The sequence below is a fragment of the Dipodomys merriami genome, unplaced genomic scaffold (genome assembly GCF_024711535.1).
Source record: "Dipodomys merriami isolate MVZ:Mamm:240054 unplaced genomic scaffold, mDipMer1.0.p SCAF_312, whole genome shotgun sequence".
NCBI classification, from domain to species: domain Eukaryota; kingdom Metazoa; phylum Chordata; class Mammalia; order Rodentia; family Heteromyidae; genus Dipodomys; species Dipodomys merriami.
Genome location: NW_027204627.1, coordinates 452,097 through 475,311, shown reverse-complemented (window position 1 = coordinate 475,311; position 23,215 = coordinate 452,097).

Genomic DNA, 23,215 nt, shown 5'->3' with positions numbered 1-23,215 from the left:
ATTAATATTAAAAAATACTCTAGTTTTTATTCATTGGAATGAATATTCCAGTTTTCACTCTGGAAATGAGTTTCAATATGCCCTAATTCCAACAAATTTCCTGACTCTACCTCTGAAGTTATCTTGTTCCCTAACATGAACCATTATATTACTTGTCATCAGATTCTCTTATCAGGGAAAACACTGTAGTTTCCATTGATACAACCTTTTCCTGAACCACTGTATTCTAAAACAATTTCATATTTACTTATCATCTAGTCCATTACTCAATGTTAACTCTCAACCTAAACCTGGCTAGAAAACTCTCATTAATCATTATAAGAATGATCACTGAGAAATATATATATATATATCATGGTAATGCTCTAGTTACTATTCATTCTCACATTTTTGCTTCTACTTGTTAGTGAAAACTCAATTTTATACTAAAACTTTCCTATTCATAACACTAATCATGATCAGAAGAAAATACTGACACTGATTTTAATGCAAATTATACGCCAATACTAACACTTACTAGTTAGTGTTACAATAATTTTCATTCATCCTAACTTGATTCAAATATGCCTTGCAAACATAGGTTTCTATTTTTTTCCAATATCTTAGTCATTTTCTTACCCTAAACTTAATCTTAACTGGAATATTGAGAATAAATATAAGCCTAATTGCAAGTAGATTCTAATATTAATAGCAGTACTCTAGTTCACATTCATTCTAATTCTTACCAGACTTATTCCAAAATTCACCATCAATTTGAGCCTCATTTTTTTTTCTCCTTCACTCTAACCCTAAACGTGGCTGGAATCCTAACCCTAACCTTAACACTAATGGTATCGCAATTCTAAAATTTATGAAAAATGCTGGTTTTGTGCAATCCTAACTGAAATTCCACTTGTAATTCTTGAAATAAATTGCAAGTTTTCCTAAACCCTACAGATTTTCTCATTCTTATTTCTGAACCTATCCTGTTCCATAAAAGTAATCATTAAACCAATTGATCTCAAATCCTGATATTATGAAATACATTTTTACTTCCATTATCCCAGCTTTTCCTGAATTCCTAGAACCTAAAATAAGTTCAGATTTAATTAACATTTATCCTATTCCTTTTTTTTTCTTTTGGTTGGTTGTGGGATTTCATCTCTGGGCCTGGGCATAATCCCTGAGTTCTAGGCATAGGCATGATCCCTGAGTTCTTTAGCTCAAGGTGTGCACTTTACCACTTGAGCCACAGCACCACTTTCTGATTTTCTGATAGTTAATTGGAGATAAAATTCTCACAGTCTTTCCTGCCTGGGATGGCTTTGAACTGCCATCCTCAGAAATTAGCTTCCTGAATAGATAGGATAATAGGCACGAGCCACCAGTTTAATATATTTCTTTACTCAATTCTCAACCCCCTTTAACCAGAAACCTAATCCTAATCACAACCTGAATTAACAACAAATGGTTAATGTAAGGGAAATTGTCTGGATTCTATTCAATCACACATTACGGTTAGGGTGAGGGCTAGGCTGAGGGTGAGGTTTAGGATTAGGATTAGTGTGCAGTTTGGGGTTAGGGTTAGGGTGAGGGTGAGGTTTAGGGTTATGGTTAGGTTTAGTGTTAGAGTTAGGGTTAGGGTGAGGGTTAGGTTGAGGGTGAGGGTTAGGCTTCGAGTTAGGATTAGGATTAGGGTAAAGGTTAGGGTGGCTGTGAGGGTTAGTGTTAGGGTTAGGGTTAGGCTTAGGTTTAGGCTGAGGGTGAGAGTAAGGGTGAGGGTTTGGGTAAGGGTGAGGGTTAGGGTTAGGTTTAGGGTGAGAATTAGGGTTCAGTTAAGTTTAGAATTAGGGTGAGGGTTAGGGTTAGGGTTAGGGTTATTGTTAGGGTTAGGGTTAGGGTTAGGGTTACAGTTACAGTGAGGGTGAGTGTTAGGTTTAGGCTTAGGATGAGGTTTAGGTTTAGGTTATGTTTAGAGTTAGGTTTAGGATGAGGGTGAGATTTAGGGTTAGATTTAGGGTTAGTGTTAGGGTTAGGTTGAGGGTGAGGGTTAATGTTAGGGTTAGGGTTAGACTTAGGCTTAGGCTGAGCATGAGGGTGAGGTTTAGGGTTAGGGTTAGGGTGAGGGTTAGGGTTAGGTTTAGGGTGAGGTCATTGATGAGTTTTAGGTTTAGGATTAGGCTAAGGGTGAGGGCTAGTTTGAAGGTTAGGGTGAGGGCTAGGGATAGGGATAGGGTTAGGTTTAGGATTAGGGTTAGGGTGAGGGTGAGTGTGAGAGTTAGGGTTAGGGTTAGGTTTTGGCTTAGAGTTAGGGGGAGGGTTAGGGTTATGGTTTGGGTTAGGGTGTGGGTGAGGCTTAGGATTAGGGTTAAGTTTAGAGTTAGGTTTAGGGTTAAGTTTAGGTTTAGGGTTAGTGTTAGGGTTAGGGTTACAGTGAGGGTTAAGGTTAGGGTTAGGGTTAGGCTTAGGCTTAGGCTTAGGGTTAGGCTGAGGGTGAGGGTGAGGGTGAGGTTTAGGGTTAGGGTTACGGTGAGGTTTAGGTTGAAGTTTAGTGTTAGGATTAGGGTAAAGGTGAGGGCTAGGGTGAGGGCTATGGATAGAATAGAGTTAGGTTTAGGATTAGGGTTAGGGTGAGGGTGAGTGTGAGAGTTAGGGTTAGCGGTAGGTTTAGTCTTAGAGTTAGGGTGAGGATTAGGGTTAGGTTTTGGGTTAGGGTGAGGGTGAGGCTGAGGATTAGGATTAGGTTTAGCGTTAGGTTTAGGTTTATGGTTAGGGTTAGTGTTAGGGTTAGGGTTACGGTGAAGTTTAGGGTTATGGTTATGGTTAGGCTTAGGGTTAGGCTGAGGGTGAGGGTTGGGGTGAGGATTAGAGTTAGGGTTAGGGTTAGGCTTAGGGTTAGGTTTATTGTTAGAGTTATAATTAGGTTTAAGTTTGCGGTGCGGGTGAGGCTGAAGTTGAGGGTTATCGTTAGGGTTAGGGTTAGGGTTAGTGTTATTGTTAGGGTTAGGGTTAAAGTTACGGTGAGTTTGAGGGTGAGGGTGAGGGTTAGGGTGAGTGTGAGGTTTAGGGTTAGAGTTATTGTTAGTGGGAGGGTTAGGGTGAGGTTTAGAGTTTAGGTTAGTGTTTGGGTTAGTGTGAGGGTGAAGGTTATGTTGAGGTTGAGGGATAAGGTTACCTTTAGGATGAGGGTCAGTTTGAGGGTGAGTGTGAGGGTTAGGGTGAGTGTTAGGCTTACGCTTAGGGTTAGGCCGAGGGTGAGGGTGGGGTGAGGATTAGGGTTAGGGTGATGGTTCGGGTTAGGTTTATTGTTATTTTTAGGCTTAGGGTTAGAGTTACGGTGAGGTTGAGCGTGCGGGTGAGGGATAGGGTTAGGTTGAGGTTTAGGGTTAGAGTTAGGGTTAGGGGGAGGGTTAGGGTGAGGTTTAGGGTTAGGGTTAGGGTTAGGGTTAGGGTGAGGGTGAGGGTTAGTTTGAGGTTTAGGGATAGGGTTAGGTTTAGGATTAGGTTTAGGGTGAGGGTGAGTGTAAGGCTTAGGGTCAGGGTTAGGCTTAGGCTTAGGTTTAGGCTTAGGGTGAGGGTGGGGGTGAGGAATAGGGTTAGGGTGATGGTTAGGGTTAAGGTTAGTTTTATTGTTAGGGTTAGTGTTAGAGTTAAGGTGAGGGTGAGGGTGCGGGTGAGGGTTACAGTGAGGGTTAGGATGAGGGTTATGGTTAGGATTAGGGTTAGGGTGAGTGCTAAGCTGAGGGTGAGGTTTAGGATTAGGTTTAGGGTGAGGCTTAGGGTTAGGGTTAGGTTTGGGGTTAGGGTGAGGGAAAGGATTAGGGTTAGATTTAGGGTTAGGTTGAGACTGAGGTTGAGGGTTAGGGTTAGGGTTAGTGTTAGAGTTAGTGTTAGGGTGAGGGTTAGGTTGAGGATGAGGGTTAGGCTTAGAGTTAGGAATAGGATTAGGGTAAGGGTTAGGGTGACTGTGAGTGTTAAGGTTAGGTTTTGGTTTAGGCTTAGGTTTAGGCTGAGTGTGAGGGTACGGGTCAGGGTTAGGGTAAAGTTGAGGGTTAAGGTTAGTGTTAGGGTGAGATTTATGGTTCAGTTAAGTTTAGAGCTAGGGTGCGGGTTAGGATTAGGTTTAGGGTTATTTTTAGGGTTATTTTTAGGGTTAGGGTTATAGTTACAGTGAGGGTGAGGGTTAGGGTTAGGGTTAGGATGAGGTTTAGGTTTAGGTTATGTTTAGAGTTAGGTTTAGGATGTGGGTGAAATTTAGGGTTAGAGTTAGGGTTAGTGTTAAGGTTAGGTTTAGAGTGAGGGTTAACATGAAGGTTAGGGTTAGGGTTAGGGTTAAGCTTAGAGTTAGTTTGAGGGTTATGGTTAGGGTTTGGGCTAGGGTGAGAGTGAGGCTGAGGTTTTGGGTTAAGTTTAGGGTTACGTTTAGGGTTAGGTTTAGGTTTAGGGTTAGTGTTAGTGTTAGGGTTAGGGTTAGGGTTACGGTGAGGTTTAGGGTTAGGGTTAGGTTTAGGGTTAGGCTTAGGCTTAGGGTTAGGCTGAGGATGAGGGTGAGGGTGAGGTTTAGGGTTAGGGTAAGTGTGAGGTTTATGATGAGGTTTAATATTAGCAATAGGGTAAGGGTGAGAGCTATGGTGAGGTTTAGGGTGAGTGCTAGGGATAGGAATAGGGTTAGGTTTAGGATTAGGGTTAGGGTGAGGGTGAGGGTTAGGGTGAGGGTTAGGGTGAGGGTTAGGGTTAGGGTTAGGGTGATAGTTAGGGGGAGGTTTAGGGTTAGGGTTAGGTTTTGGGATAGAATTAGGATTAGGTTTAGGCTGAGTTTGTGTGTTAGCTTTAGGTCTAGGGTTAGGCTTAGGTTTAGGCTGAGGGTGAGGGTGAGGTTGAGTTTTAGGATTAGGGTGAGGGTTAGGGTTAGGGTTAGTGGGAGGATTAGAATGTGGGTTAGGTTTAGGATTAGGGTTAGGGTAAGGGCTAGGGTGAGGGTGAGTTTTAGGCTTAGGGTTAGGTTGAGGTTTACGGTTAGGGTTACTGTTAGGGTGAGGGTGAGTTTTAGGGTTAGAGTTAGGGTTAGCGTGAGGCTGAGGGTGAGGATTAGGGTTAGGGTGAGTGTTAGGTTTAGGGTTAGGGTGAGGGTTAAGCTGAGGCTGAGGGTTAGGTTTAGGGTTAGGATTAGGATTAGGGTTAGTGTTTCAGTGAGTGTGAGGGTTAGGGATAGTATTAGGTTGAGGGTTAGGGTTAGGGTGAGAGTTATATTTAGGTCTAGTATTATGGTTACGGTTAGGGTGAGTGTGAGGGTTAGGGTTAGGGTGAGGTTTAGTGTTTGGGTTAGGGTTAGAGTTAGGCTTAGGGTTAGGGTTAGGTTTAGGGGTAGAGTTAGGTTTAGGGAGGTGGGTTTGGGTGAGGGTTATGGTTAGGGTGAGTGTTAGGGTGGGGATGATGGTAAGCCAAAAATGAGGGTTATGCTGAGGGCGAGGGTTATTGTAAGGGTGAGGGTTTGGGTTAGGGTGAGGGTTAGGGTTAGGGTTAGGGTGAAGGTGAGGGTTGGATTGAGGATTAGTGTTAGGGTTAGTGTGAGTTTTAGGGTGAGGATGAGAGTTAGGGTTAGGGTGAAGTCTAGGATGAGGGTGAGGGTTAGGGTTAGTGTTAGGTTGAGGTTTAGGGTTAGGGTGATGGTTAGGGTTAGTGTGAGGGTTAGTGATAAGGTTAGGGTTAGTGTTAGGTTGAAGGTTAGGGTTAGGGTTAGGGTTAGGTTTAAGTTCAGGGTTACGGTGAGGGTAAGGTTGTGGATTAGGGTTGGGGTTAGGATGAGGTTTAGGTTTAGGATTAGGTTTAGGGTTAGGGTTATGGTGAGGGTGAGGTTTAGGGTTAGAGTTAGGGTTTGTGTTAGGGTTAGGGTAAGGGTTAGGGTTAGGATTAGGGTAAGGGTTAGGTTTAGGGTTAGGGTTAGGCTTAGGCTTAAGCTTAGGCTTAGACTGAGCATGTGTGTGAGGGTTAGGGATAGGGTTAGGGTTAGGGTTAAGTTGAGGTTAAGGTTTAGATTTAGGGTTAGGGTGAGGGCTAGGCTGAGGGTTAGGGTGAGGGTTAGGGTTAGGGATAGGGTTAGGTTTAGGATTAGGGTTAGGGGGAGGTTGAGTGTGAGCGTTAGGGTTAGGGTTAGGGTTAGGTTGAGGGTTAGGGTTAGGTTTTGGATTAGGGTGAGGATGAGGCTGAGGACTAGGCTTAGGTTTAGGGTTAGGTTTAGGGTTAGGGATAGTTTTAGGGTTACATTGAGGATTAGGGTTCGTCCGAGTGTTAGGCTTAGGGTTAGGCTGAGTGTGAGGGTGGGGGTGAGGATTAGGGTTAGGGTTAGGGTTTAAATTAGGGTTATTGTTAGTGTTATGGTTTGGGTTAAGTTTGCAGTGAGGGTGAGGCTGAGGGTGAGGGTTATGTCTAGGGTTAGTTATAGGCTTAGGTTTTGGCGGACAGTGATCGTGGGCGTGAGGAATATGTTTTGGGTGATGGTTAGGATTAGGGTTAGGGTGAGGGTTATGATGAGGGTAGGGTTAGGATTAGGTTTAGCCTGAGGGCTTGGGTGAGGGTGAGTGTTAGGGTTAGGGTTAGGATTAGGCTTAGGTTTAGGCTGAGGGTGAGGGTGAGGGTGAGTGTTAGGGTTAGGGTGATGGACAGGGTTAGGTTTAAGGTGAGTGTTTGGATGAGGGTTAGGGTTAGGGTGAGTGTTGGATGAGTGTGACCGTAGGAGTAAAGGTGAGGGTTAGGCTGTGGGTGAGTGTTCCCCTAAGCGTGAGGGTTAGGATTAGGGTGATGGTTAGGGTAAGGGTTAGGGCGAGGGTTAGGGTGAGGTTGAGGGATAGATTGAGGATTAGGGTTAGGGTTAGTGTGAGGTTTAGGGTGAGGATGAGGGTTAGGTTATGGTGAGGGTTATGGTTAGAATTAAGTTTATTGTGGGGGCTAGGGTGAGGCTGAGGGCTAGGGTTAGGGTTAGGGTGAGGTTTAGGGTTAGGGTTAGAATTAGGGTTACTGTGAGGGTTAGTGTTAGAGTTAGGGTTAATGTTAGGGTGAGGGTAAATGTTAGCGTGAGGGTTAGTTTTAGGGTGAGGGTTATGGTTAGGGTGAGGTTTACGGTTAGTTTTAGGGTTATTTTTAGGTTTAGGGTTAGGGGTACGGTGAGGGTGAGGATGAGTGTTAAGGTTAGGGGAGGTTTAGGTTTAGGGTTATGGTTAGAATTAGGGTTAGGGTGAGTGTGAGGTTTAAGGTTAGAGTTTGGGTTCAGGTGAGGTTTAGGATGAGGGTTAGGGTTAGGGTTAGTTTTAGGTTTAGGGTTAGGGTGAGGTTAAGTGTTAGGGATATGGTTAAGATTAGGGTTAGGGTGAGGGTGAGTGTGTGGGTTAGGGTTAGGTTTTGGGTTAGGCTTAGGTTTAGGCTGAGGGTTAGGTTGAGCGGGAGGGTTAGGGTTCGGGTGAGGGTTAGGGTTAGGGTTAGTGTGAGTGTTAGGATGAAGGTTTGGTTTTGGATTAGGTTTAGGGTGAGGGCTAGGTTGAAGGTGAGTTTTAGGGTTAGGGTTAGGGTGAGGTTTAGGGTTAGGGTTAGGGTCAGTGTGAGTTTGAGGTTTAGTGTTCCACATAGGTTTAAGGTGAGTGTTAGGGTGTGGGTTTGGCTTAGTGTTAGTGTTAGAGGTAGGTTTAAGGTGAGGTTTAGGGTGAGGGTGTCTCTTAGGGTTAGGGTTAGGATTAGGATTAGGGTTAAGGAGAGGGGGAGTGTGAGGGTTAGAGTTAGGGTTAGGTTTAGGCTTAGGGTCAGGGTGAGGGTGAAACTTAGTGGGAGGATTAGGGTTAGGCTTAAGGTTATGGTTAGGGATAGCTTTAGGGTTAGGGTGAAGTTGAGGTTTAGAGTTAGAATTAGGGTTAGGGTGAGGCTGAGGCAGAGGGTGAGGGTTAGGGTAAGTGTTAGGATTAGGATTAGGGTTAGGGTTAGGGTGAGTGTGAGGGTTAGGGTTAGCCTTAGGTTTAGGCTGAGGGTGAGGGTGAGGGTGAGTGTTAGGGTTAGTTTGAGTGTTAGGGTTAGTTTTAGGGTGTGGATTAGTGTTAGGGATAGTGTTAGAGTTAGGTTTATGGTGAGGGTGAGGTTTAGGAGTAGAGTTAGGGTTAGGGTGAGTGTTAGGTTGAATGTTAGGGTAAGGGTGAGGTTTAGGGTGGGGGTGACGGTAAGGGTAAACGTGAGGGTTAGGCTAAGTGTGAGGGTTAGGGTGAGGTTTAGGGTTGGGGTTACGGTGAGTGTTAGGGATCGGGTTAATTTTAGGGTTAGGGTGAGGGTTAGGGTAAGGGTTAGGGTGAGGGTGAGAGTTAGGTTTAGGTTGAGGGTTAGGGTTAGGATTAGGGTTAGGGTAAGGGAGAGGGTTAGGGTTAGTATTAGGGTGAGGGTTAGGATGAGGGTTAGTGTTAGTATTAGGGTTAGGGTGAGGGCTAGGGTGAGGGTGAGGTTTAGGTTTAGGGTTAGGGTGAGGTTTATGATTAGGGTTAGGTTTAGGGTTAGGGTGAGGGTGAGGTTTAGGGTTAGGTTTAGGGTTAGGTTGAGACTGAGGTTGATGGTTAGGGTTTGGGTTAGTGTTAGAGTTAGGGTTAGGGTGAGGGTTAGGTAGAGGGTGAGGGTTAGGCTTAGGGTTAGGATTAGGATTAGGGTAAGGGTTAGGGTGATTATGAGGGTTAGGATTAGGGTTAGGCTTAGGTTTAGGCTGAGGGTGAGTGTGAGGTTTAGGGTTAGTGTGAGGGTTAGGGTTAGGGTGAGAGTTAGGGTTCGCTTAAGGTTAGGGTTAGGTTGAGGGTTAGGGTTAGGGTTAGGGTTATTGTTAGGGTTAGAGTTAGGGTTACAGTTACAGTGAGGGTGAGGGTTAGGGTTAAGGTTAGGATGAGGTTTAGGTTTGGGGTTAGGGTTAGAGTTAGGTTTAGGATGAGGGTGAGATTTGCGGTTACAGTTAGGGTTAGTGTTAGCGTTATCTTTACCATGAGGGTTAACGTGAGGGTTAGGGTTAGGCTAGGTTTAGGCTTAGGCAGAGAATGAGGGTGATGTTTAGGGTTAGGGTTAGGGTGAAGGTTAGGGTTAGGGTTAGGGTGAGGCTTAGGATTAGTTTTAGGGTTAGGATTAGGGTTAGGGTGAGGGCTAGGATGAGGGTAGTGTGTGGGTTACGTTTAGGGATAGGGTTAGGTTTAGGATTAGGTTTAGGGTGAGGGTGAGTGTGAGATTTAGGTTTAGGGCTAGGCTTAGGTTTAGGGTGAGGTTGTGGGTTAGGTTGAGGGTGAGGCTGAGGATTAGGGTTAGGTTTAGGGTGAGGGTTAGGGTTAGGTTTAGGGTTATGGTTATGGTTAGGGTTAAGTTGAGGGTTAGGCTTAGGCTTAGGCTTAGGCTTAGGCTGAGGGTGAGGGTGGGGTGTGGATTATGGTTAGGTTTAGGGTTAGCGTTAGGGGTATTGTTAGTGTTATGGTTAGGGTTAAGTTTGCGATGAGGGTGAGGCTGAGGGTGAGGGTTATGATTAGTTTTAGGGGTAGGGATAGGGTTAATGTTATTGTTAGGATTAGGGTTAGAGTTACGGTGAGGTTGAGCATGAGGGTGAGGTTTAGGGTTAGGTTGAGTTTTAGGGTGAGGTTTAGGGTTAGCGTTAGGGTTAGTGTGAGCGTGAGGTTTAGGGTAAGAGTTAGTATTAGGGGGAGGGTTAGGGGGAGGTTTAGAGTTAGGGTTAGTGTTAGGGTTAGGGTGAGGGTGAGGGTTAAGTTGAGGTTTAGGGATAGGCTTAGGTTTAGGATTAGGTTTAGGGTGAGGGTGAGTGTAAGGCTTAGGGTGAGGGTTAGGCTTAGGCTTAGGGTTCGGCTGATGGTGAGGGTGGGGGTGAGTAATAGTGTTAGGGTGATGGTTAGGGATAAGGTTAGTTTTATTGTTAGTGTTAGTGTTAGAATTAAGGTGAGGTGCGGGTGAGGGTTAGGGTTAGGAATAGACTTAGCTTGATGGTGAGGTTTAGGGTTAGATATAGGGTTAGTTGGAGGGTTAGGGTGAGGGTTAGGGATAGGGTTAAGTTTAGGCTTAGGTTAGGGTGAGGGTTAGGGTTAGGGTTTGGGGTAGGGAGAGGGTGAGGCTGAGGATTAGGGTTAGGTTTAGGGTTAGGTTTAGGTTTAGGGTTAGTGTTATGGTTAAGGTTAGGGTTAGGGTTACAGTGAGGGTTAGGGTTATGGTTCGGGTTAGGCTTAGGGTTAGGCTGAGTGTGAGGGTGAGGGTGAGGTTTAGGGTTAATGTTAGAATGAGGTTTAGGATGAGGTTTAGTGTTAGGATTAGGGTAAGTGTGAGGGCTATGGTGAGGGTTAGGGTGAGGGCTAGGTATAGGAATAGAGTTAGGTTTAGGATTAGGGTTAGGGTGAGGGTGAGTGTGAGAGTTAGGGTTAGGGTTAGGTTTAGGCTTAGAGTTAGGGTGAGTGTTAATGTTATGGTTTGGGTTAGGGTGAAGGTGAGGCTGAGGATTAGGGTTAAGTTTAGGGTTAGGTTTAGGTTTAGGGTTACTCTTAGGTTTAGGGTTAGGGTTAGGGTTTCGGTGAGAGTTAGGGTTAGGGTTAAGCTTAGGGTTAGGCTGAGGGTGAGGTTGTGGGTGAGGATTAGAGTTAGGGTTAGGGTCAGGCTTAGGGTTAGGGTTATTGTTAGGGTTATGTTTAGGTTAAAGTTTGCGATTAGGGTGAGGCTGAGAGTGAGTGTTATTGTTAGGGTTAGGGTTAGGATTAGTGTTATTCTTAGGGTCAGGGTTAGAGTTACGGTGAGGTTGAGGGTGAGGGTGAGGGTTAGGGTTAGGGTGAGGTTTAGGGATAGGGTTAGGGTTAGGGTGAGGGTGAGGTTGAGGGTTAGAGTTATTGTTTGGGGGAGGGTTAGGGTGAGGTTTAGGGTTAGGATTAGTGTTTGGGTTAGTTTGAGGTTGAAGTTTAGGTTGAGGTTGAGGGATAGGTTTACCTTTAGGATTAGGGTTAGATTGAGGGTGAGTGTGAGGGTTAGGGTGAGGGTTATGCTTACGCTTAGGGTTAGGCTGAGGGTGAGGTTGGGGTGAGGATTAGGGTTAGGGTGATGGTTCGGGTTAGGGTTAGTGTTATTTTTAGGGTTAGGGTTAGAGTTACAGTGAAGGTGAGGGGGCGGGTGAGGGTTAGGGTTAGGGTTAGGGTGGAGGTTAGGTTTCGATATACCGTTTGGGGGAGGGTTAGGGTGAGTGTTAGGATTAGGCTTAATGTTAGGATTAGGTTGAGGGTGAGGGTTAGGTTGAGGTTTTGGGTTAGGGTTAGGGTTAGTGTGAGGGTTAGTGTTAGGGTTAGGGTTAGTGTTAGGATAAGGGTAAGTGTTAGGTTGAGGGTATGGGTTAGGGTGAGGGTTATGGTAAGGGTGAGGGTTAGGGTTAGGTTTAGGGTTAGTGTAAGGGTTAGGGTTAGGGATAGGAAGAGTGTTACATTTAGAATTAGTGTTATGGTTAGTGTGAGGTTTAGGGTGACGATGAGTGTCAGGTTTAGGGTGAGGGTGAGGTTTAGAATTAGGGTTAGGGTTAAGGTAAAGTTTAGGGTTAGGGTTAGGATTATGGTGAGGGTTAGGGTTAGGGTTAGGCTTAGGCTTACATTTAGGCTGAGGTTGAGGCTGAGGTTGAGGGTTTTGGTTAGGGTTAGGGTTAGGTTTAGGGCAAGTGTTATTGTTAGGGTTAGGTTTAGAGTTATGGTGAGGTTGAGGGTGAGGGTGAGGTTTAGGCTTAAGGTGAGGTTTAGGGTTAGGGTTAGGGTTAGGGATAGAGTTAGGGTGGGTGAGGGTTACAGTAAGGGTTGGGGTGAGAGTTAGGGTTCGGGTTAAGTTTACGTTTAGGTTGAGGGTTAGGTTAAGGGTTATGGTGAGGATGAGGGTTAGGGTTAGGTTGAGGGTTAGTGTTAGGATTAAGGTTAGGGTGAATGTGAAGGTTAGGGTTAGTGTTAGGGTGAGGGTTAGGATGAGGGTTAGGTTTAGGATTAGGGTTATGGTGAGGCCTGGTTTGAGGTTGAGGTTTAGGGTTAGGTTTAGGGTTAGGTGAGGGTGTCGGTAAGGTTAAAGGTGAGGGTTAAGCTGAGCGTGAGGGTTACGGTAAGGGTGAGGGTTAGGGTTAGGGTGAGGGTTAGTGTTAGGGTTGGGGTGAGAGTTAGGGTTCGTGTTAAGTTTAGGGTTAAGTTGAGGGTTAGGGTAAGGGTTAAAGTGAGGGTGATTGTTAGGGTTAGGTTAAGGGTTAGTGTTATGGTTAGGGTTAGGGTGAGGGCTAGTTTGAGGTTGAGCTTTAGGGTTAAAGTTAGGGTGAGGTTTAGGGTTAGGGTTAGGGGTAGGGTTAGGGTGAGGGTGAGGTTTACGGTTAGATTTAGAGTTAGGGTGAGGCTGAGATTAATGTTTAGGTTTAGTGTTAGAGTTAGGGTTAGGGTGAGGGTTAGGTTGAGGTTGAGGGTTAGGCTTAAGTTTAGGATTAGGATTAGCATAAGGGTTAGGGTGAGTGTGAGGGTTATGGTTAGGGTTATGCTTAGGGTTAGGCTGAGGGTGAGGTTGAGAGTCAGGGTCAGGGTTAGGTTTACGGTGAGAGTTAGGGTTTGGTTAAGTTTAGGGTTAGGGTGAGGGTTAGGGTTAGATTTATGGTGAGCTTGAGTGTTATGGTTAGGTTAAGGCTTAGGGTTAGGATTAGGGTTAGGGTAAGGGTTAGGATTAGGGTTAGGGTGAGGGTAAGGATGAGGATTAGGGATAGGGTGACGGCTAGGTTGAGGGTGAGGTTTAGGGTTAGTGTTAGATTAAGGATTAGGGTTAGAGTTAGGCTTAGGGTGAGGGTTAGTTTGAGGGTTAGGTTTACGGTGAGGATGAGGGTTAGGGTTAGGGTGAGGATGATGGTAAGGGTAAAGGTGAGGTTTACACTGAGGGTGAGGATTAAGATAAGGGTGAGGGTTAGGGTTAGGTTTAGGGTTAGTGTAAGGGTTAGTGTTAGGTATAGGATGAGGGTTAGATTGAGGATTAGTGTTAGGGTTAGTGTGAGGTTTAGGGTGAGGATGAGGGTCAGGTTTAGGGTGAGGGTGAGAGTTAGAATTAAGGTTAGGGTGAGGGCTAGGGTAAGGGTGAGGGTTAGGGTTAGTGTGAGGTTTAGTGTAAGCGTTAGGATTAGAGTTTGGGTGAGGGAGACTGTTAGGATTAGGGTTAGGGTTAGGTTTAGGTTTAGGATTAGTGTTATTGTTAGGGTTAGGGTTAGAGTTATGGTGAGGGTGAGGGTGATGGTCAGGGTGAGGATTAGGATTAGGGTTAGAGTGAGGTTTAGGGTTAGGGTTAGGATTAGGGTTATGGTGAGGGTGAGGTTTAAGGTTTAAGGTTAGATTTAGGGTTAGTTGGAGGGTTAGGTCGAGGGTTAGTGGTAGGGTTAGTTTAAGGGTTAAGGTTGGGGTGACGGTTAAGTTGGGTTAGGATTAGGGTGAGGGTGATGGTGAGTGTGAGGGTTAGGGTTAGGGTTATGCTTAGGCTTAGGATTAGTCAGAGAGTGAGGTTGGGGGTAAGGATTAGGTTTAGGGTGATGGTTAGGGTTAGGATTAGGGTTAGGGTGAGGGCTAGCATGAGGGTGAGGCTTATCTAAGGGTTAGGCTTAAGCTTAGGCTTAGGGTTAGGCTGAGCATGAGATTGACGGTGATGGTTAGGGTTAGGGTGATGGTTAGGTTAGGTTTACGGTTAGGGTGTGTGTTAGGATGAGGTTTAGGGTTAGGGTGAGGGTTAGGGTGAGGATGATGGTAAGGTTAAAGGTGAGGCTTAGGCTGAGGGTGATGGTTACTGTAAGGGTCAGGGTTAGGGTTACGTTTAGGCTTAGGGTTAGGGTTAGGGTGAAGTGTAGGTTTAGGGTTAAGGTTAGGGTGAGGGTGAGGTTTAGGTTTAGAGTTAGGGTTAGGATGAGGCTGAGTTTGAGGGTTAGTGTTAGGGTTACTGTTTGAGTTAGGGTTAGCATGAGGGTTAGGTTCAGTGTGATGGTTACACTTAGGGTTAGGATTAGGTTTAGGGTAAGGGTTAGGTGAGTGTGACTGTTTGGGTTAGGGTAAAGTTTAGGCTTAGGGTTAGTCTAACAGAGAGGGTGAGGGTGTGGGTTAGGGTTCGGGTGAGTTAGGGTTAGGGTTAGGGTGAGAGTTAGGGTTCGGTTAAGTTTAGGGTTAGGGTGAGGGATAGGGTTAGGGTTATGGTGAACATGAGGATTAGAGTTAGGTTGAGGGTTAGATTTAGGTTTAGGGTTAGGGTGAGGGTGAGGATGAGGAATAGGGTTAGAATTAGGGTTAGGATGAGGGCTAGAGTGAGGGTGAGGGTTAGGGTTAGTGTTAGATTAAGGTTTAGGTTTGGGTTAGGGTTAGGGTGAGGGTTAGCTTGAGGGTTAGTGTTACAGGGAGGGTGAGGTTTAGGGTTAGGGTGAGGGTTAGGGTTAGGATTACGGTTAGGGTGAGGGGGAGTGTTAGGATTAGGGTTAAGTTTATGGTTAGAGTTAGGTTTATGGTTAGGTTAGTGTTGTTGTTAAGGTTTGGGTTAGAGTTATGGTGAGGTTGAGGGTGAGGGTGAGGGTTAGGGTTAGGGTTAGGGTGAGGTTTAGGGTTAGGTTTAGGATTAGGGTTAGGATGAGGGTGAGGTTTAGTGTTAGATTTAGGGTTAGTTGGAGGGTTAGTTCGAGAGTTGGGGTTAAGTTTAGTATTAGGGTCAAAGTTTGAGTGAGGCTTAGATTGAGGTTTAGGGTTATGTTTAGTGTTAGGTTTAGGATAAGGTGAGGGTGAGGGTGAGTGTGAGGGTTAGGATTAGGGTTAGGCTTAGGCTGAGAGTGAGGGTGGAGGTAAGGATTAGGTTTAGGGTGATGGTTAGGGTTAGGGTTAGGGTGAGGGTTAGGATGAGGGTTAGGTTTAGGATTAGGATTAGAGTGAGGGCTAGGGTGAGGGGGAGGGTTAGGGTAAGTGTTAGGCTTAGGCTTAGGGTTAGGCTGAGCATGAGGTTGAGGGTTAGGTTCAGGGTTAGGGTTAGGGTATGGTTTAGGATTTGGGTGAGGGTTAGGGTTAGTGTGAGGGTTAATGTTAGGGTTAGGGTGAGGGTAAGTGTTAGGATGAGAGTTAGGCTTAGGGTGAGGGTTATGGTTAGGTTGAGGGTTAGGGTTAGTGTTAGGGTTATTGTTAGGTTTAGGGTTAGTGTTTCGGTTACTGTGAGGATGAGGGTTAGGGTGAGGGTTAGGGTCAGGTTTAGTGTTAGGTTTAGAGTTAGAGTTAGGATTAGGTTGAGGATGACGTTTAGGGTTAGAGTTAGGTTGGGTGTTAGGGTTAGGGTGAACGTTAGGGTTAGGGTTAGGCTTAAGCTTAGGCTGATCATGAGGGTGAGGGTTAGGTTCCTGTTAGGGTGAGGTTTAGGGCTAAGGTTAGGGGAGTGTTAGGATGAGTGTCAGAGTTAGTGTTCGGGTTAAGTTTAGGGTTAGGTTGAGGGTTAGAGAAAGGGTTACGATGAGGGTGAAGGTTAGGTTTAGGTTGAGGGTTAGGGTGAGGGTTAGGGTGAGGATTAGAGTTAGGGTAAGGTTTAGCTTGGGGGTGATGGTAAGGGTAAATGTGAGAGTTAGGGTGAGGGTGAGGGTTACAGTGGGGTGAGGGTTAGGGTTTAGGTGCGGGTTAGGGTTAGGGGAAGGGTGTGGGTGAGTGTTAGGTTGAGGATTAGTGTTAGTTTTAGTGTGAGGCTTAGGGTGAGGATGAGGGTTAGGGTTAGGATGAGGGCTAGGGTGAGGGCGAGGGTTAGGTTTAGTTTTAGGGTGAGGTTTAGGGTTAGGGTTATGGTGAGGGTGAGTGTTAGGGTTAGGGTTAGAGTTAGGTTGAGGGTAAATGCTAAGGTGAGGGTTAGGGTTAGGGTGAGCGTTATGGTTAGGTTGAGGGTTAGGGTTAGGTTTATTGTTAGGGTTAGGGTTAGGGTTACGGTTACGGTGAGGGTGAGGGTGAGGGTTAGGGTTAGGGTTACGATGAGGTTTAAGTTTAGGGTTAGGGTTAGAGTTAGGGTTAGGGTGAGAGCGAGGTTTACGGTTAGAGTTAGGGTTACTGTTAGGGTTAGGCCTAGGATGAGGGTTTGGGTTAGAGTTAGGCTTAGGCTTAGGCTTAGGCCGAGCAACAGGGTGAGGGTTAGGTTTAGGGTTAGGATTAGGATTAGGGAAAGGGTTAGGGTTAGGTTTAGGATTAGGCTTAGGGTTAGGTTGAGAGTGAGGGTGAGGTTGAGGGTTAGGGTTTGGGTGAGGTTTAGAGTTAGGGTTAGGGTGTGAGTTAGGGTTCGGTTAATTTTAAGGTTAAGGTTAGTGTTAGGGTAAGGGTTACAGTGAGGGTTAAGGATAGGGTTAGGTTGAGCGTTAGAGTTAGGGTTAGGGTGAGGGTTAGGGTGAGGGTTAGGCTTAGGATTAGGGTGAGCTTTAGGGTTAGGTTTAGGGTTAGGGTTAGGGTGAGGGTGAGTTTAAGATTAGAGTTAAGGTTAGGGTGAGGATGAGGTTGAGGGTTAGTGTTAGGGTCATTGTTAGAGTTAGGGTTACCGCGATGGTTAGGGTGAGGTTAAGGGTTCACCTTCGTGTTAGGATTAGGTTTAGGGTAAGGTTTTGGGTGAGTGTGAGGGTTAGGGTTAGGGTGAGAGTTAGGGGTAGGGTTACGGTCAGAGTTAAGGTTCTAGTTAAGTTTAGGGTTAAGGTGAGGGTTAGGCTTAGGGTTAAGGTGAGCGTGAGGATTAGGGTTAGGTTGAGGGTTATGTATAGGCTCAGGATTAGGGTGAGGTTTAGGGTTAGGGTTATGGTGAGGGTTAGGATGAGGATTAGGGTTAGGATTAGGTTTAGGGTGAGCACTAGGGTGATGGTGAGGATTAGGGTTAGTGTTTGGGTGAGATTTAGGCTAAAGGTTAGGGTTAGGGTGAGGGTAAGGATGAGGTTTAGGGTTACAGTGAAGGTGAGGTTTAGGGTTAGGGTGAAGGTTAGGGTTAGGATTAGGGTAAGGATGATGGTGAGTTTTAGGGTTAGATTTAGGGTTAGGGGGAGGGTTAGTTCCAGGGTTAGGGTTAGGATTAATGTTAGGGTTAAGGTTAGGGTGAGGGTTAGGTTGATGTTTAGGGTTAGGGTTAGGTTTAGGGTGAGGATATGGGTTAGGGTTAAGGTATGTGAGGGTTAGGGTTAGGGTTAGGCTTAGGGTTAGGATTATGCTGAGGGTGAGGGTGGGAGTGAGGATTAGGGTTAGGGTGATTGTTAGGGTTAGGGTGAGGGTTAGGATGAGGGATAGCATTAGGATTAGGTTTAGGCTGAGGCCTAGTGTGAGGGTGAGGGTTAGAGTAAGTGTTAAGCCTAGGCTTAGGGTTAGGCTGAGCATGAGGTTGAGGGTGAAGGTTAGGGTTAGGGTTAGGCTTAGGCTTAGGGTTAGGCTGAGAGTGAGGGTGAGGGTGAGGGTTAGGTTTAGGTGAGGGTTAGGTTTAAGGTTAGGGTGAGAGTTAAGGTTCGGTTAAGTATAGGGTTAGGGTGAGTGTTAGGGCTAGGATTAGTGTGAGGGTGAGGGCTCGGGTGATGGTGAGGGTTAGGGTTAGTGTTAGGGTAAGTTTTGGCTAGATTTAGGGTTTCGGTTAGGGTTAGGATGAGGCTTAGGGTTATGGTGAGGGTGAGGGTTAGGGTTAGGTTGAGGGTTTGGGTAAAGATTATGGTTAGGGTGAGGGTGAGTGTTAGGATTATGGTGAGGGTTAGGGTTAGGTTTAGGGTTAGGATTAGTGTTATTGTTAGTGTTAGGGTTAGAGTTATGGTGAGGGTGAGTGTGAGGGTTAGGTTTAGTGTTAGGGTGAGGTTTAGGGTTAGGGGTAGGATTAGGGTGAGGGTGAGCATGAGGTTTAGGGTTAGATTTAGGGTTAGTTGGAGGGTAAGTTTGAGCGTTATTGTTAGGGTTAGTGTTAGGGTTAAGGTTAGGGTGAGGGTTAGGTTGAGGTTTAGGGTTAGGATTAGGGTTATGATTAGGGTTAGGGTGAGGGTGAGTGTGAGGGTTAGGGTTAGGCTTAGGCTTAGGCTTAGGGTTAGGCTGAGGGTGAGGTTGGGGGTGAGGATTAGGGTTAGAGTGATTGTTAGTGTTCGAGTTAGGGTGTTAGGGTTAGAATGAGGGTTAGGGTTAGGCTTAGGGTTAGGGTGAAGGCTAGGGTCAGGGTGAGGGTTATGGTAAGGGTAAGGGTAAGGCTTAGGCTTGGGGTTAGGCTGACCATGAGGTTTAGGGTGAGGGTTAGGGTTAGGGATAAGTTGAGGTTTAGTGTTAGGGTTAGGGTTAGAGTTAGGGTTAGGGTGAGGGTGAGGTTTAGGTGTAGGGTTAGGGTCAGGGTGAGGGTTAGGTTTCGGGTGAGGGTTAGGGTGGGGGTGACTGTAAGGGTAAAGGTGAGGGTTAGGCTGAGGTTGAGTGTTATAGTAAGGGTGAGGGTTAGGTTTAAGATGAGGGTTAGGGTTAGGGTTAGGGTGATGGTGAGGGTTAGATTAAGGATTATTGTTATGATTAGTGTGAGGTTTAGGTTGAGGACGAGGGTTAGGGTTAGGGTGAGGGGTAGGGTGAGGATGAGGATGAGGTTTATATTGAGGACTAGCATTAGGGTTAGTGTGAGGTTTAGGGTGAGGATGAGGTTTAGGGTTAGGGTTAGGGTGAGGGTTAGGGTTAGGATTAGGGTTAGGGTGAGGGCTAGGGTGAGGTTGAGTGTTAGTGTTAGTGTTAGGGAAAGGTTTAGGGTTAGGGTTAGTTTTTGGGTTAGGGTTATGATGAGGGTTAGGGTTACAGTGATGGTGAGGGTTAAGTTAAGTTTGAGGTTTAGGGTTAAGATTATGGTTAGGGTGAGGGTGAGTTTTAGGATTAGCGTTAGGGTTAGGGTTAGGTTTAGGGTTAGGATTAGTGTTATTGTTAGGGTTAGGGTTAGAGTTATGGTGGGGGGGTGAGGGTGAGGGTGAGGGTTAGGGTTAGGATTAGGGTGAGGTTTAGGGTTAGGTTTAGGGTTAGGGTTAGGGTGAGGGTGAGGTTTAGGGTTAGAGTTAGGGTTAGGGTAAGCCTGAGGTTGAGGTTTAGGGTTAGGGTTAGTGTTAGAGTTAGGGTTACGATGAGGGTTAGGTTGAGTGTGAGGGTTAGGGTTATTATTAGGAATAAGATTAGGGTAAGGATTAGTGTGTGTGTGATGGTTAGGGTTAGGTTTAGGTTTAGGGTTAGGGTTAGGATGAAGGTGAGGGTTCAGTTTAAGTTTGGGTTAGGGTGAGGGTTAGGGTTAGGGTTACAGTGAGCATGAGGGTTAGGGTTAGTTTGAGGGTTAGGCTAGGCTTAGGATTAGGGTGATGGTTAAGGTTAGGCTTAGGGTGAGGGTTAGGATGAGGATTAGGGTTAGGATTAGGGTTAGGGTGAGGGCTAGGGTTAGAGTGAATGTTAGGGTTAGTGTTTGGGTGAGGTTTAGGTGTAGGGTTAGGGTTAGGGTGAGAGTTAGGATGAGGAATAGGGTTACAGTGAGGGTGAGGGTTAGAGTAACGGTGAGGGTTAAGGTTAGAATTTGGGTTGTGTTGAGGGTGAATTTTAGGGTGAAATTTAGTGTTAGGGGGAAGGTTAGGACGAAGGTTAGGGTTAGTGCTAGGGATAAGGTAAGGGTGAGGGTTAGGTTGAGGTTTAGGGTTAGGGTTAGGTCTAGGGTTAGGGTAAGGTTGAGGGTATGTGAGGGTTAGGGTTAAGCTTAGAGTTAGGGTAGGTATGAGAGTGAGGGTGCGGGTGAGGATTAGGGTTAGGGTAATGGTTAGGGTTAGGCTTAGGGTGAGGGTTAGGATGAGGGATAGGGTTAGAATTAGGGTTCGCGTGAGGGCTAGGATGAGGATGAGGTCAAGAGTAAGGGTTAGGCTTAGGCTTAGGTTTAGGCTGAACGTGAGTTTGAGGGTGAAGTTAGGGTTAGGGTGAAGGTTAGGTTTACAGTTTTGGTGAGGGTTAGGGTTAGTGTAAGGGTTCGTGTTAGTGTTAGGGTTAGTATTAGGGTGAGGGTACGTGTTGGGGTGAGAGTTAATGTTAGGGTGAGTTTTATGTTTAGGGTGAGGGTTAGGGTTAGGGTTATTGTTTAGGCTAGGGTTCGGTTAAGTTTAGGGTTAGGGTGAGGGCTAGGTTTAGGGTTAGGGTTAGGGTGAGGTTTAGGGTTAGGCTTAGGGTTAGGGTGAGGCTGAGGGTTTGGGTTAGGTTTAGGGTTATGGTGAGGGTGAAGGTGAGGTTTAGGGTTAGGGTCAGGTTTAGGGTTATGGTTAGGGTTAGTGTGAGGGTGAGGGTGAGGTTTAAGGTTAGAGTAAGGGTTAGGGTGAGGGTTAGGGTGAGGGTTATGGTTAGCGTTAGTGTAAGGTTTAGGGTTAATGTTAGGATGAGGGTTAAGTTTATGGTTTTGTGAGGTTTAGGGTTCGGGTTACAGTGAGGGTGAGGGTTAGGGTTAGGTTTAGGGTGAGGTTTAGGATTAGGATTAGGGTTAGGATTAGGGTTAGTGTGAGGGCTAGGGTGAGGGTGAGGTTTAGGGTTAGTTTTTGTGTGAGGTTAGGGTGAGGGTGAGGGTTAGGATGAGGGTGAGGGTTACAGTGAGGGTGAGGGTTAGGGTTAGGGTGTGGGTTAGGCTTAGGATTTGGGTTAGGGTGATGGTGAGTTTTAGGGTTAGATTTAGGGTTAGATTTAGGGTTAGGGGGAGGTTTAGGTCGAGGATTAGGGTTAGGATTAGTGTTAGGGTTAAGGTTAGGTTGAGGGTTAGGTTGATGTTTAGGGTTAGGGTTAGGGTTAGGGTTAGGATTAGGATTAGGGTTAGGGTATGTGAGGGTTAGGGTTAGGTTTAGGGTGAGAGTTAGGGTTCGGTTAAGTTTAGGGTTAGGGTGAATGTTACGGCAAGGGTTACAGTGAGGATGAGGGATAGGGTTAGGTTGAGGGCTAGGGTTAGGATTAGGGTTAGGGTGAGTGTGAGGGTGAGAGTTAGTGTTAGTGTTAGGGTGAGGCTTAGGATGAGGTTTAGGGTTAGGATTAGGGTTAGTGTTAGTGTTAGGGTTAGGGTTAGGATTAGATCTATGGTGAGGTTGAGGGTGAAGATGAGGTTTAGGGTTAGAGTTAGGGTTAGTGGGAGGGTTAGGTTGAGGTTTAGGGTTAGGGTTAGTGTTATGGTTAGGGTGAGGGTGAGGGTTAGGTTGAGGTTTAGGGATAGGGTTAGGTTTAGGATTAGGGTTAGGGTGAGTGTGAGTGTGAGAGTTAGGGTGAGAGTTAGGCTTAGGCTTAGGGTTCGGTTGAGCATGAGGATGTGGGTGAGGATGAGGATTAGGGTGATGGTTCGGTTTAGGTTTAGTGTTATTGTTAGGGTTAGGGTTAGAGTTACCCTGAGGGTGAGGTTGAGGGTGAGTGTTATGTTTAGGGTTAGGGTGGGGATTAGGGTTAGTATTAGGGTTACGTTGAGGGTGAGTTTTAGGGTTAGATATAGGTTTAGGGGTTGTTTAGGGTGAGGGTTAGAGTTAGGGTAAGTGTTATGGTTAGGGTTAGAGTGAGGGTTAGATTGAGGATTAGGTTTAGGGTTAGTGTGGGGTTTAAGGTGAGGATGAGAGTTAGGGTTAGGATCAGGAGGAGGGTTAGAATTAGGGTTAGGGTGAGGGCTAGGGTGAGGGTGAGGGTTAGGTTTAGGGTTAGGGTTAGGGTGAGGTTTAGGATTAGGGTGAGGGTTAGTGTTAGTGTGCGGGTTCGTCTTAGTGTTAGGGTGAGTGTTAGGTTGGGAGTAAGTGTTAGGGTGAAGGTTAGGGTTAGGGTGAGTGTTATGGTTAGGGTGAGGGTTAGGGTTAAGTTTAGGGTTAGGGTGAGGGTTTGGGTTATTGTTAGGCTTTGGCTTAGGCTTAGGCTTAGGCCGAGCATGAGGGTGAGGTTTAGGGTTAAGGTTAGGGTTAGGGTGAAGATTAGGATGAGTTTTATGGTTGGGATTAGGTTTAGGGTGAGGGCTATGATGAGTGTTAGAGTGAGGGTTAGAGTTAGGGCTAAGGTTAGGTTTAGGATTAGGGTAAGGGTGAGTGTGAGTGTGAGGGTTAGGTTAGGGTTAGAGTTAGGCTTAGATTTAGGGTGATGGTTAGGGCTAGGGTTTGGGTTAGGGTGACGGAGAGGCTGAGGATTAGGGTTAGGTTTTGTGTTAGGTTTAGAGTTAGGGTTAGTTTTAGGGTTAGGGTTAGTGTTAGGGTTAAGTTGTGGGTTAGAGTTAGGGTTAGGGTTAGGGTTAGGCTTAGGCTTAGGCTGAGGGTGAGTTTGGGGGTGAAGTTTAGGGTTATGGTTAGGGTTAGGCTTGGGGTTAGGTTTATTTTTAGTCTTATGGTTAGGGTTAAGTTTGAGGTGACGGTGAGGCTGAGGGTGAGGGTTATGGTTAGGGTTAGGTTTAGGGTTAGTGCTATTTTAGGGTTAGGGTGAGAGTTACAGTGAGGTTTAGGGTGAGGGTGAAGGTTAGGTTTAGGGTGGGGTTTAGAGTTAGGGTTAGGGTTAGGGTGAGGGTGAGGTTTAGGGTTAGAATTAGGGTTACGGGGTGGGTTAGGGTGAGGTTTAGGTTTAGGTTTAGGGTTAGGGTTAGTCTTAGGGTGAGGATAAGTGTTAGGGTGAGGGTATGGGTTTGGGTGAGTGTTATGGTTAGGGTGAAGGTTAGGATTAGGGTTAGGGTTATTGTTAGGGTTAGGTTTAGGGTTATGGTTGCGGTGAGATTGAGGGTGAGGGTGAAATTTAGGGTTAGATATAGGGTTAGGGTGAGGGTTAGGGTGAGGTTTAGGGTGAGGGTTAGGGTTAGGCTTAGTTTGAGGGTGAGGGTTAGGTTGAGGTTTAGGGTTAGGGTTAGGGTTAGAGTTAGTGTGAGGGTTAGTGTTAGGGTTAGGGTTAGTCTTAGGGTGAGGGTAAGTGTTAGGGTCAGGATATGGGTTAGGGTGAGGGTTGATGTTAGTGTGAGGGTATGGGTTAGGGTGAGGGTCATGGTTAGGGTGAGTGTGAGGATTAGGGTTAGGGTTATTGTTAGGGTTAGATTTAAGGGTATGTTTGCGGTGAGGGTGAGGGTTAGGGTTAGGGTGAGGTTTAGGTTTTGGGTTAGGGTTAGAGTTAGGGTTAGAGTGAAGGTGAGGTTTAGGGTTAGGGTTAGGGTTAGGGTTAGGGTTAGGTTGTGGGTTAGGGTTAGGGTTAGTGTTAGGGTTAGGGTTAGGTGAGAGTTAGGGAGAGGGTTAGGATTAGGGTTA